This window comes from Camelus bactrianus, chromosome 4, assembly GCF_048773025.1.
Source record: "Camelus bactrianus isolate YW-2024 breed Bactrian camel chromosome 4, ASM4877302v1, whole genome shotgun sequence".
Lineage (NCBI taxonomy): Eukaryota > Metazoa > Chordata > Mammalia > Artiodactyla > Camelidae > Camelus > Camelus bactrianus.
Window position 1 is genome coordinate 6767511 of NC_133542.1, and position 11782 is coordinate 6779292.

At 40.6% G+C, this 11782-nt stretch overlaps 1 long non-coding RNA gene across 1 annotated transcript; it reads left to right on the forward strand.

Annotated features, from left to right (window-relative positions):
- Positions 1-5890, forward strand: LOC141577359 (uncharacterized). The gene is made up of 3 exons (XR_012506235.1): positions 1-566; positions 3846-3918; positions 5508-5890. It is a non-coding gene; the product is annotated as an uncharacterized LOC141577359 (long non-coding RNA).
- Positions 5891-11782: the final 5892 nt, after the last annotated feature.

Sequence of the window (11782 nt, forward strand, 5' to 3'; positions counted from 1 at the left end):
AGGAATCTTGGACCCGTTCTTGGAGCAGAGAATTGAGTACCTTCCTCAAGTGCACGTAGGTGTTCCACTGGTTTCTGCCATTATCAGCGAGGCTCAATATATCTCGTGATTGTCTTTCTTGCCTGGGATTCTCTGCAGAAGTCTCCATGCCAGTATTCTCCATTGTAGGAGAACAACCATCATCAATTTGTTCGCATCTCTCCTCAATCCATGCAGCCAAATTTTCTGCCAGCTTCTCTTTGTGTGTCCCATAATGTCAACTTCTACAGGACTGGGCATGTCTAAAAGTACCTCGGAGCCTCACCAGTAAGCTGATGACAGGCAGATCTTCCACTGTCTGACTTTTCAATTTCTAGAAACTGACCCATGATCTCAGGCCACTGGGCAGCAACAGTATCTCGAACTTACAGAGCTTCCTAAACAATAGACTTAAGCCAAGCTCCACAGAGTGTGGCAACCCCACCATGACACTGATCCACCCACCGAGCTCTGCCAAGTTACCTTGGATCCACCAGCTCATAACAAGCCTCGTGGAACAAACCAACATTCCACCTGGAATCCAACCGGTAATTGCCATCCTCAATTTTTGCTGCATTTTTACAGTGTTGGTGAAGTGGCTGCATCAGACGACAGGTACTTAAGGTAAAAGTGATTCTCTCCATTAGCGTCCCATGATCCTTTTTTTCCTACCCTCTTTCCTTTAGTTCATTTCTCTAAACACAGTACAAATGGAGGGAACTGTGTCCATGATAAGTTTATGGTTTCATCCATCTTAAAACTTTCTAACAGTTAACAGTACAAAAAGACCCACTAAAGGAAACATATGTTTGTGTAATATCCATTCACCCATAATATATATCCGTCTGTTGATTTTCCACTGAAAGACCCACAGTCTCAGAACATGGATCCATTTGTTTCATGGGGGCTGAAAATCCAAGAAATGAAACCATTCCCAAAGTACACTTTACTGTCTGTCTCTCTTATTCTTAGAACAGTTTTGTAGAGCTGCTTTTCTTTGTTATAGATGTATGCCGTTTAATCTCTTTGTAGTGTGGAATATGCCATTCATTCTTCATGTTGGAAGACTTTTAAGAATATATCACAGAGTATGAATCCATTATATTCAAAATAGGCATTTGGGTTAGGTCACGATGTGCTTTTATGAATCAATATTTATGAATATTAATGCACGCATCTGTTTTCTGAATACAGGTATGTTGAGTACATGCAAGCACTGATACTAGGTCAGTGCGTGCTGAATGATCCTTGACATCACTTTGCATATTTTCTTTTGAATTATCTCGGTTCCTGTGGATATTATCAGCAACAGGTGTTTGTTTGTTTGCTTGTTTGTGTTTGTTTGTTTGATTGCTTGTTCTTAGATTTGCAAACACATTCGGCCTTGCATCTCTCTGTTTGCTTTAAACAGAGAGTCATATAAGATGATTCACTTATTATAGGGCTGAAAATCCCCTATGTTTTCCTGCTTCCCTCTCCCATCTTTAGGGTTTTGATGTCCTCCTTGCCTTCTTGTTTATTGTCTGCAACTCATGGCTCTTCTTGCATTTCCAATGATGGTTTTCTTATTTCCATTTCATCTAGCTTCTTTTCTATTCAGGGTAGTTTTCTGAATCTTTCTTTTAGGAAAAGTTTCAAACTGCTGAATTCTTTAACGTTTCCAGGTATCTGAAATTCTCTAGCTCTGCCGTTATTAGAAATGGTGGTCTTTTTGCATAGGCTACCCTAGATTGCAGCTGTTTCTAATTCATGATTTCATCTAAGTCCTGGCACTCCTTCTTATCCTGCAATATTTCTGCCGAGATATAAGCTGAAACCCCTCTGGAAGTTCTGTTGTGACTTATTTGCTTCCTTCTAGGTGCATTGGTAATCACTGTGTTGATCATGAACTTTGTTGATTTGAATGATAATACAGCTGCTTGTAGGTCTATTGGGATTCCACATAATTTGGATGCTGCTTGCTTACTTTTTTTGTATAGATGATTGCTCCTTCATTTTCAGCAATTTTCTGTCTGATTTTTTTCCAAATATCTTTTCAGACTGAATAATCTTTTCTTGCTTTTAACTCTGGGACTCTTATGAATCCTATTTTTTCATGCTTTGTCTTAACCCAGGATTCAACAGCAATGTTTGAGTTGGTTTTCCTTTGCTTTTCTATGTCATTTTCTGATCGAGGGATTTCAGTTCCCCTGTGTTCACAGTCATTCACGAGTCCCTCTGCATTATCTAGTCTGCTTAGGACTGACTTTAGCCCTGCTATTATCTCATCCATTGAGTTTGCTGATTTTATTTTGCTCGTCTTTAGAGGGTCTCTTCCCCTTTTCTGGAATTCTGATTTTTGTGATTCTGAGACACTGTTGTTCTTCAGTGTTTCTATCACCTCCATTTTAAATAAATGTCTGATAGTGTTTCACAGTCTAGTTGTTTGAAAGCTTTGTTTTTTTGAGCTTTCCACCTCTTTGGAACTAAAAATGTTACTTCCTGTTTCTTTTACTATACTTCTTTATCTCTACTGGTCAGTTAATTTCAAGTATCTAATGTAGACTTGTAGGGCTTTTTAAGTGAAAGTTTAAGTCTCTTGTGTGTACAAAGTTCCATGATATTTGTGTGAGGACAATTTTTCCTACACATTGATGCCATGTCATTTTCCTATGTGTGTTGTCTTGTATTTATCTAAATGCTGGTGATGCCTTTACTGTGATGAACACAGCATACCCTTTTCTTTTCGTATAACCTCAATTTACTACGCTTATGTCACTGTACTGAAAGTGCACAGGACTGTTTCTCTTGTGGAAATGAAGCATGTAAAGCTTTTCAGCTCTGAAAGCAGTTGAATGTCATTTTGGAGTGTTTCAAAAACAGCGTCATGACTGTGAGCTTGTCCTTTCTATTTCTATGGGAATGTACCAATGTTACGATTTCGTTCCAGAGCTTCTCTGTCTACAGAAAAACCTGTGGAAACATATCTAAAGATGTCATGCATCAGGACCTGCAGTCATTATCACAGTGCCTCAGCTAGGTATCCTCCCTGAAGTACACTGTCAGTACCATTCAAAATGTAGCATTAACATTTCGTAGATAATGGTGAAGGAAATGCTTCATCTTCTCATGTTGTGAACCTAGACCACTGTTCTTTGTTCTCTCATCCTTGTGGCTTTGGACCATGAAGGTAACCACAGTGCTGTCCCACATCCTTTGCCTCATAACAAACCGTAATCCCAGTCCAGTCTATCAATGTAGCAGATCCTGAGGCTTTGGAAACTGATTTCTACACCAAGGCCCCCTGGATCCCTCAGACCTGATGCTTGATGTCTCTAATTAGACCCCACACATGCTCTATTGGCAAAATTCCAAATTGGACCCTGGGCCTGCAGATGCAGTGGATGTTGCCATGGGACCTTTCGAGAAACTCAACCTCATGCGCCTGGTTTGTTGCTTTTTCACTGAGGTCCAAGGTCTGTTTCCTCTCTGGATAAGGCCAACCACAATCCACAAACACACTCCAGTTCCCTGGTACTCAGCGTGTGCCATCACCCATAGCCCTATCCCTCATTGTTCATAGCCAAAGCGAGCCTAAATTTGGCAGCACTGATGTTGGTCTCAGAATCAATTGTGGGGATATTTTGTGCTGATTTCTTTGAGTTCTGTCAGCCAAGCATCTGCTGTGCACTCTACTAACACTCAGCACATCGCTTTCAATCCCATGCGTCCTGTCCGCTTGAGAGTGTGCGTCCAACTAAAACAGGGTTTCACCTTTGCTGCTCCACCAGCAGAGGTCAGGTCCTGCACTGATTTCCTTTCTCTACAAAGCCTTTTTATCTTTCCAGGTTTTCTGAGGCCTCATTGTGTCTTTGGAAGTAAGAGACCACTCTTTGGCAAGTGTCCTGGACCACGGGCTGGGTGAGTGGATGTTTATCTTGCTGTGTACATGGGAGCGAGTGGGCACTGTTTGCACAGGTACTCTGCCAATTGACTATGAATAAATCAACACTTTCCATATATAACACACAGAAATGTGATTCTTGTTTATTTCTTTTTCTATAAAGCCATGGTGGGAGGGATTCTCCAAAGAATCCAGTTTTGACATTGTGTTGATACCTCAGTTGCGGTCTTTCAAAATGTTAATAGAATTGATGTACAAATTGGGAATTTATATGAAAATGAAGTTAGTTTTTGAAACATACTAAATCTACCTACAAGCCAGACTTGTCAAATTCAGGTAACATTTTCTCAGCTCTAAGGGAAACATAGACAGATAGAATGTAAAATAGCAGTCCAAAATGGTGAAGGTGTCATGTCAACTGTTTACTGTTGATGTCTGCAATACAAACAGGAACCATGAAATAAATATTGGAACCATGAAATAACCCCAACCCAGTGTTTCCATTATGCATGTGATGCCCTTTCTCCCAGTGACTCATACTGGCCAATGTTGTCATTTCAATGGGTAACATTTCTCTCTAGGAAGACACAAGGCAACCCAAACCACTTATTTAAATATAGGCTTAGTTCCAAAACACCTAGAGGCATTATAGCTATGAGAAAACTGCTGCAGCTTTGCTAGACTATTGAGAAACAGGTTCTCTTTTATCAACGATGAGAAAGGTAAATCATCTGATCGTGTTTGGTAAAGTAATTTAAGCCAACTAAGTGGGCACCCCCTGATATACTGCACCCGGGACTTGAATGAAGGGAAAAGACGGTCCACATAACTTGTATCCTTATATATATATGGAGACTTTTACACTTCACTTCACTAACTGACTTATAATAGTTACCTATACTGTCTTGAAAAGCTGAGGACAAATACTTATTCAAGTTCAGTCAAATAATCCCCTCGCTTACCAAACTCTCTTCACCCAAATAAGACGTAACCCCAGCACTTGCTAAATCAAGGGGTAGATAATCATTTATTTGTGTGAGCTATATATTGAAACCCTATATATTTTATTCGAGAGTATTTGACCTTTGAGGAGTTCAGTGTTGTGCACAGAGTGTGAAGTTGGAGGAACTCTGGTTCTAGGAGGGGCTTGCTATTCTCCTTCTGGCTTCATTGCAGCTCAGGGTCTGATCCTTTGAAGTGGATGCCTGAGTGGAGGGGAGAGAAGAGCAATTGCTTGATAGCTAAGCCCAAACTTGGGAAAAGGTTTATCAGGGCTTCATGCTCTGTGGTCTGTGAGATTTGTAAATGCCCCTTGGGATGTGTGGATTCTCACGACCTCTTCCAGGAACATGAGTGGTTTTATCATCTTTGCCATCTCTTCTCTTTTAGACGTCAGGAGTCTTGGGCCACTTCTTAGAGCAGAGAATTTGGTACATTCCTCAAATACACGTTGACTCTCCACAGTTTTATGCTAGTATCAGCGAGTCTCAATATGTCTCATGAATGACTTTCGAGCCTGGTATTCTCTAAAGTAGTCTCCATGAGAGTATACTCAATTGTAGCAGAACAACTCTCATGTGTTCGCATCTCTCTTCAATCCGTGCAGCCAGCCTTTCTGCCAGCTTCTCTTCGTGTCTCCCATAAAGTCGACTTCCACAGGACTGGGGAAGTCTGAAAGTACATCAGAGCCTCACCAGTAAGCTGATGACAAGCAGATCTTCCACTGTCTGCCTTTTAGTTTCTAGAAAATGACCCGTGATCTCAGGCCATTGGGCAGCATCAGTATCTCGAAATAACACATCTTCCTGAAGAATACACCTAAGCCAAGCTCCACAGAGGGCAGCAGCCCCTCCATGACACTGATTCACCCACAGAGCTCTGCCCAGTTACCTTGGATCCACCAGCCTCAACAAGCCTCGTGGAACACACAACAATTCCACCAGGATTCAAACCGGTAACTGCCATCCACAATGGTTGCTGCATCTTATCAGTGTTGGGGGAGGGGCTGCATCAGACGAGAGGTTCCTAAAGTAAATGTGATTCTCTCCATTAGAGTCCCATTGTCCTTTATTTCCTACCCTCTTTCATTTAGTTCAGAACTCTAAACACAATTCAAACGAAGGGAAGTTTGTCCATGATAAGTTTATGGTTTCACCCATCTTTAAACTTTCTAACAGTTAACAGTACAAAAAGGCCCACTATAGGAAACATATGTTTGTGTAATATCCATTCACCCATAATACATATCTGTCTGTTGATTTTCCACTGAAAGACCCACAATCTCAAAACATGGATCCATTTTTTTCATGGGGGCTGAAATTCCTAGAAATGAAACCAATCCCATAATGCACTTTACTGTCTGTCTCTCTTACTGTTACTACAGTTTTGTAGAGCTACTTTTCTTTGTTCTAAGTGTATGCCATTTATTCTCTTCATAGGGTTGAATATGCCATTCATTCATCCTTTTGGAAGTCTTGTACAGCTGTATCACGGACTATGAATCAATTTTATTCAAAATATGCATTTGGGTTAGGTCATGATGTGCTCTTATGAATCAATATTTATGAATATTAATTCACGCATCTGTTTTCTGAATACAAGTGTGTTGAGTACATGCAAGCAGCGATATTTGGTCAATGAGTGCTGAATGAACCTTGACATCACTGCATATTTTCTTTTGAATTATCATGACCCTGTGGATATATATCAGCCAACCGTACTCTTTTGGTGTTTGTTTGTTTGTTTGATTATTTGTTTGTTTGCTTTTTCTTTGATTTGCAAACACATTCGGTCATGCATCTCTCTGTTTGCTTCAAACAGAGAGTCATATAAGTTGATTTACTTAGTATTTTGCTGAAAATCCCCTTTGTTTTCCTGCTTCCCTCTCCCATCTTTAGGTTATTGATGTCCTCCTTGCCTTCTAGTTAATTCTCTGCAACTTATTGCTCTTCTTGCATTTCCAATGATGGATTTCTTATTTCCATTTGGTCTTGCTTCTTTTCTCTACAGGGTAGAATTCACAATATTTCTTTAAGATAAGTATCAAAATGCTGAATTCTTTTAAGTTTTTCCAGTCTGTGAATTTCTCTAGTTCTGCTGTTATTAGAAATGGTGGTTTTGTGGCATAGGCTACCCTAGATTGCAGATTTTTCTCATTCAGGATTTCGTCCAAGTCCTGGCACTTGTTCATGTCCTGCAAAATTTCTGCTGAGATATAAGCTGAAACCACTCTTACAGTTCTGCTGTGACTTAGTTGCTTTCCTCTAGGTGCAATGAAAATCACTGGGTTGATCATGAACTTTGATGATTAGAATGAAAATACAGCTGCTTGAAGGTCTATTGGGATTCCACATAATTTGGACACTGTTTGCTTCCTTTTTCTGTATGGATGATTGTTTCTTAGCTTTCATCAAATTTCAATCTGATTATTCTCCAAATATCTTTTCTGTCTTTTGTTTTATATCTTGCTGTTCCCTCAGGGACTCTTATGAAACCTATTCTTTCATGCTTTGTCTTACCCCAGGATTCAACAGCAGTATTTGCATTGGTTATGCCTTGCATTTCTATGTCATCTTCTGATAGAGGGATTTCAGTTTCCCTGTTTTCACAGTAATCCACGAGTCCCTCTGCATTATCTAGTCTGATTAGGACAGAATTTAGCCCTGGTAATATCTCATCCATTGAGTTTTCTGATTTTATTTTCTCGTCTTTAGAGGTTTTCTTCCCTTTTTCTAGAATTCTGCCTTTTGTGATTCTGAGACACTCTTGTTCTTCAGTGTTTCTCTCCCCTCCATTTTCAATAATTGCTCTGATAGTGTTTCACAGTCTAGTTGTTTGAAAGCTTTTCTTTGGGCCTTCAATTTCTTTGGAACTGAAAATGGTACTTCCTGTTTCTTTTACTATACTTCTATATCTCTACTGGTCAATTACTATCAGGTATTTAATGCAGACTTGTAGGGCTTTTTAAGTGAAACTTTTGGTCTGTTGTGTGTACGCAATTCCATGATATTTCTGTGAGGACAATTTTTCCTACTCATTGATGCCATGTCATTTTTTGTGTGTGTTGTCTTGTATATCTCTAATTGCTGGTGATGCCTTTGTTGTGATGAACACACAATACTCTTCTTGTTTAGTATAACGTCATTTTTACTACACTTATGTCACTGATCTGAAAGTGCACAGGACCCTTCCTCTTGTGGAAATGAAGCATGTCAAGGTTTTGAGTTTTGCAGGCCCTTTAATGTCATTTTGATGTGTTTTGAAAACAACATCATGACAGTGAGCTTGCCCTTTCTTTTTCCATGGGAATTTCCCAATGTAACGAGTTCTTTCCAGAGCTTCTCTGTCTACAGAAAAAACTGTGGAAACATATATAAGGATGTCATGCATCAGTGCCTGCTGCCATTACTGCATAGCACCAACTAGGTGTCCTTGGTGTTGTAACCTTTCAGTGCCATTCAAAATGTATCATCTGCATTTCGAAGATTATGGTGAAGGAAAAGCTTCATCTTCTCATGCTGTGTACCTAGACAAGTGTTCTTTGTTCTCTCATCCTTGTGACTAGGGACCACGAAGGCAAACACAGAGTTTTCTGGCATAATCTGCCTCATACCAAACGTAATCCCATTCCAGGCTATAAATGTAGCATATCCTAAGCCTTTGGAAAATGATTTCAACCACAAGGCCCCCTGGATCACTCAGACCATATGCATGATATCTCTGATTAAGCCCCACATGTGCTCTATTGGCAAAACACCAAATTGGTCCCTAGGCTTGCAGATGCAGTTGATGTGGCCATGGGACATTTCGAGAAACTCAACCTCATGCACCAGGATTGTAGCATTTTCATTGGGGTCCCAAGTTAGTTTCCATTCTGGATAGGGCCAACCACAATCCACAACACACTCCAGATCCCTGAGGTTCAGCGTGTGCCAGCATCCATTGCCCTATTCCTCATTGTTCGTAGCCACTGTGAACCCACATTTGGCAGCACCGATCTTGGTCTCAGAATCAATTGTGGCAATGTTTTGTGCTGATTTCTTTGAGTTCTGCCAGCCAAGCATCTGCTGTGCACTCTACTAACACTCAGCACATCGCTTTCAATCCCATGCATTCTGTCCGCTTGAGAGTGTGCTTCCAAGTAAAACAGGGTTTCACCTTTGCTTCTCCATCAACAGAGATCAGGTCCTGCAATGATTTCCATTCTCTAATTTGACTTCTCCCACTTCCATGTATTCTGAGGCCTCATTCTGTCTTTGGATGTAAGAGATCACCCTTTGGCAAGTTCGTGGACCATGGGCTGGGTGAGTGGATGTTTATCTTGCTGTGTAGATGGGAGCGAGTGAGCGTATGTTGCACTGGTACCCTGACAACTGGGCATCGATAAATCAACACTTTCCATATATAACTCACAGAAATGTTATTCTTGATATCTCTTTTTGCTATACGGCCATGGTGGGAGGGTTTGTCCGAAGACTCTAGTTTTGACATTGTGTTGATACCTCAGTTGCGGTCTTTCAAAAAGTTAGTAGAATTGGTTTACATACTTGGGGGTTTACATGAATATAAAGATAGATTTTGAAACATACTAAATCTGCCTACAGGTCAGACTTGGCAAGTTAAGGTATCATTTTTTCAGCTCTAAGGGAAAAGAAGACAGATAGAATGAAAAAAGCAGTCCAAAATAATGAAGGGGACAAGTCAACGGTTAAATGTTGATGCCTCCAACAAAAACAGGAAGAATGAAATAAATGTTGGTCCCATGAAAAAAACCCACAAAATGTTTCCCATTTGCATGTATTGCCCTTTCCTCCCAGTGACTCACACTGGCAAATGTTGTCATTTCAAGTGGTAACATTTCTCTGTAGGAAGACAGAAGGTGACCCAAACCACATATTTATATATAGGCTTGGATCCAAAAGTACCTAGAGGCATTATAGCTATGAGAAAACTGCTGCAGCTTTGATAGGCTATTGAAAACCAGGTGCCCTATTATCAACGATGAGAACGCTTAATCTTCCGATCATGTTGGGTAAAGTAATTAAACACAACCATGTCTGCACCCACATGATATACTGCACAAGGGGCTTCAATGAAGGAAAAGACCGTTCACATATCATGTGTCCTTACATGTCTATGGCGACTTTTACACTTCAGTTCACTAACTGACTTATAATATTACATATACTGTATTGAAAAACTGAGGACACATACATATACAAGTTCAGTCAAAGATTCCCCTCACTTACCACACTCACTTCACCAAAAAGAAGATGTAACCCTAATATTTGCTGAATCTAGGGGAAGCTCATCATTTCTTTGTGTGAGTTAATATTCAATTCCTACCTATTTTAGTTTGGAGTATTTGAACATTGAGGTGTACAGTGTTGTGCACAGAGAGTAAAGTTGGAGGAACACTGATTCTAGGAGGGGCTTGCTATAATCCTACTGGCTTCAAAGCAACTCAGGTGCTGATCCTTTGAAGTGGATTCCTGAGTGTAGGGGAGGGAAGAGCAAGTGCTTGATAGCTAGGACCAACCCTGGGAAAAGGCTTACCAGGGATTCATGCTCTGAGGTCGGAGTGATTTGTAAATGCCCCTTGGGACGTGTGGATTCTCATGACCTCTTAAAAGAACAATAGGCGTTTTATCAACTCTCCCATCTCTTCTCTATTAGACGTCAGGATTCTTGGACCAGTTCTTGTAGCAGAGAATTGAGTACCTTCCACAAGTGCACGTTGACCCTCCACAAGTTTCTGTCAGTATCAGCAAGGCTCAATATTTCTCATGAATGTCTTTTGAGCCTGGTATTCTCTACAGAAGTCTGCATGCCAGTATTCTCCATCGTAGCAGAAGAACACTCATCAATGTGTTCACATCTCTCCTCAATCCGTGCACTCATCCTTCTGACAGCTTCTCTTGGTGTCTCCCATGAAGTCGACTTCTACGGGACTGGGGAGGTCTGAAAGTCCCTCGGAGCGTCACCAGTAAGCTGATGACAGGCAGATCTTCCACTGTCTGCTGTTTCAATTTCTAGAAACTGACCCGTGATCTCAAGTCTTTGGGCAGCATCAGTATCTCGAAATTACACAGCTTCCTGAAAAATAGACCTAAGCCAAGCTCCACATAGGGCGGCAGCCCCTCCATGACCCTGATCCACTCACAGAGCTCTGCCCAGTTACCTTGGATCCACCAGCTACACCAAGACTCGCAGAACACACTGACATTCCACCTGGAATCAAACCGGTACCTGCAATCCACAATATTTGTTACATCTTGTCAGTGTTGGGGGAGTGGCTGCATCAGACGAGAGTTTCCTAAGGTAAAAGTGATTCTCTCCATTAGCATCCCATGGTCCTTTTTTCCCTACCCTCTTTGCTTTAGTTCAGATCTCTATACACAGTACAAACCGAGGGAAGTGTGTCCATGTTAAGTTTATGGTTCCACACGTCTTTAACCTTTCTAAAAGTTAACAGTTCACAAAGACCCCACTATAGGAATCTTAAGTTTGTGTAATAGCCATTCATCCAGAATACATATCTGTCTCTTGCTTTTTGGCTGAAACTCTCACACTCTCAGATCATGGATTCATTTGATTCATGGGGGCTGAAATTCCTAGAAATGAAGCCCATCCTAATGTACACTTTAATGTTTGTCTCTTTTGCTCTTAGTACAGTTTTGTATAGCTACTTTTCTTTGTTATAGGCATATGACATTTATTCTTACGTAGGGTTGAATAGGCGATTCATTCATCCTGTAGGATGTCTAGTAAATCTATATAATGGAATACGAATCAATCTTATTCAAAATGGGCATTTGGCTTAGGTCACGATATGCTCTAATGAATCAACATTTTTGAATATTAATGCACGCATCTGTTTTC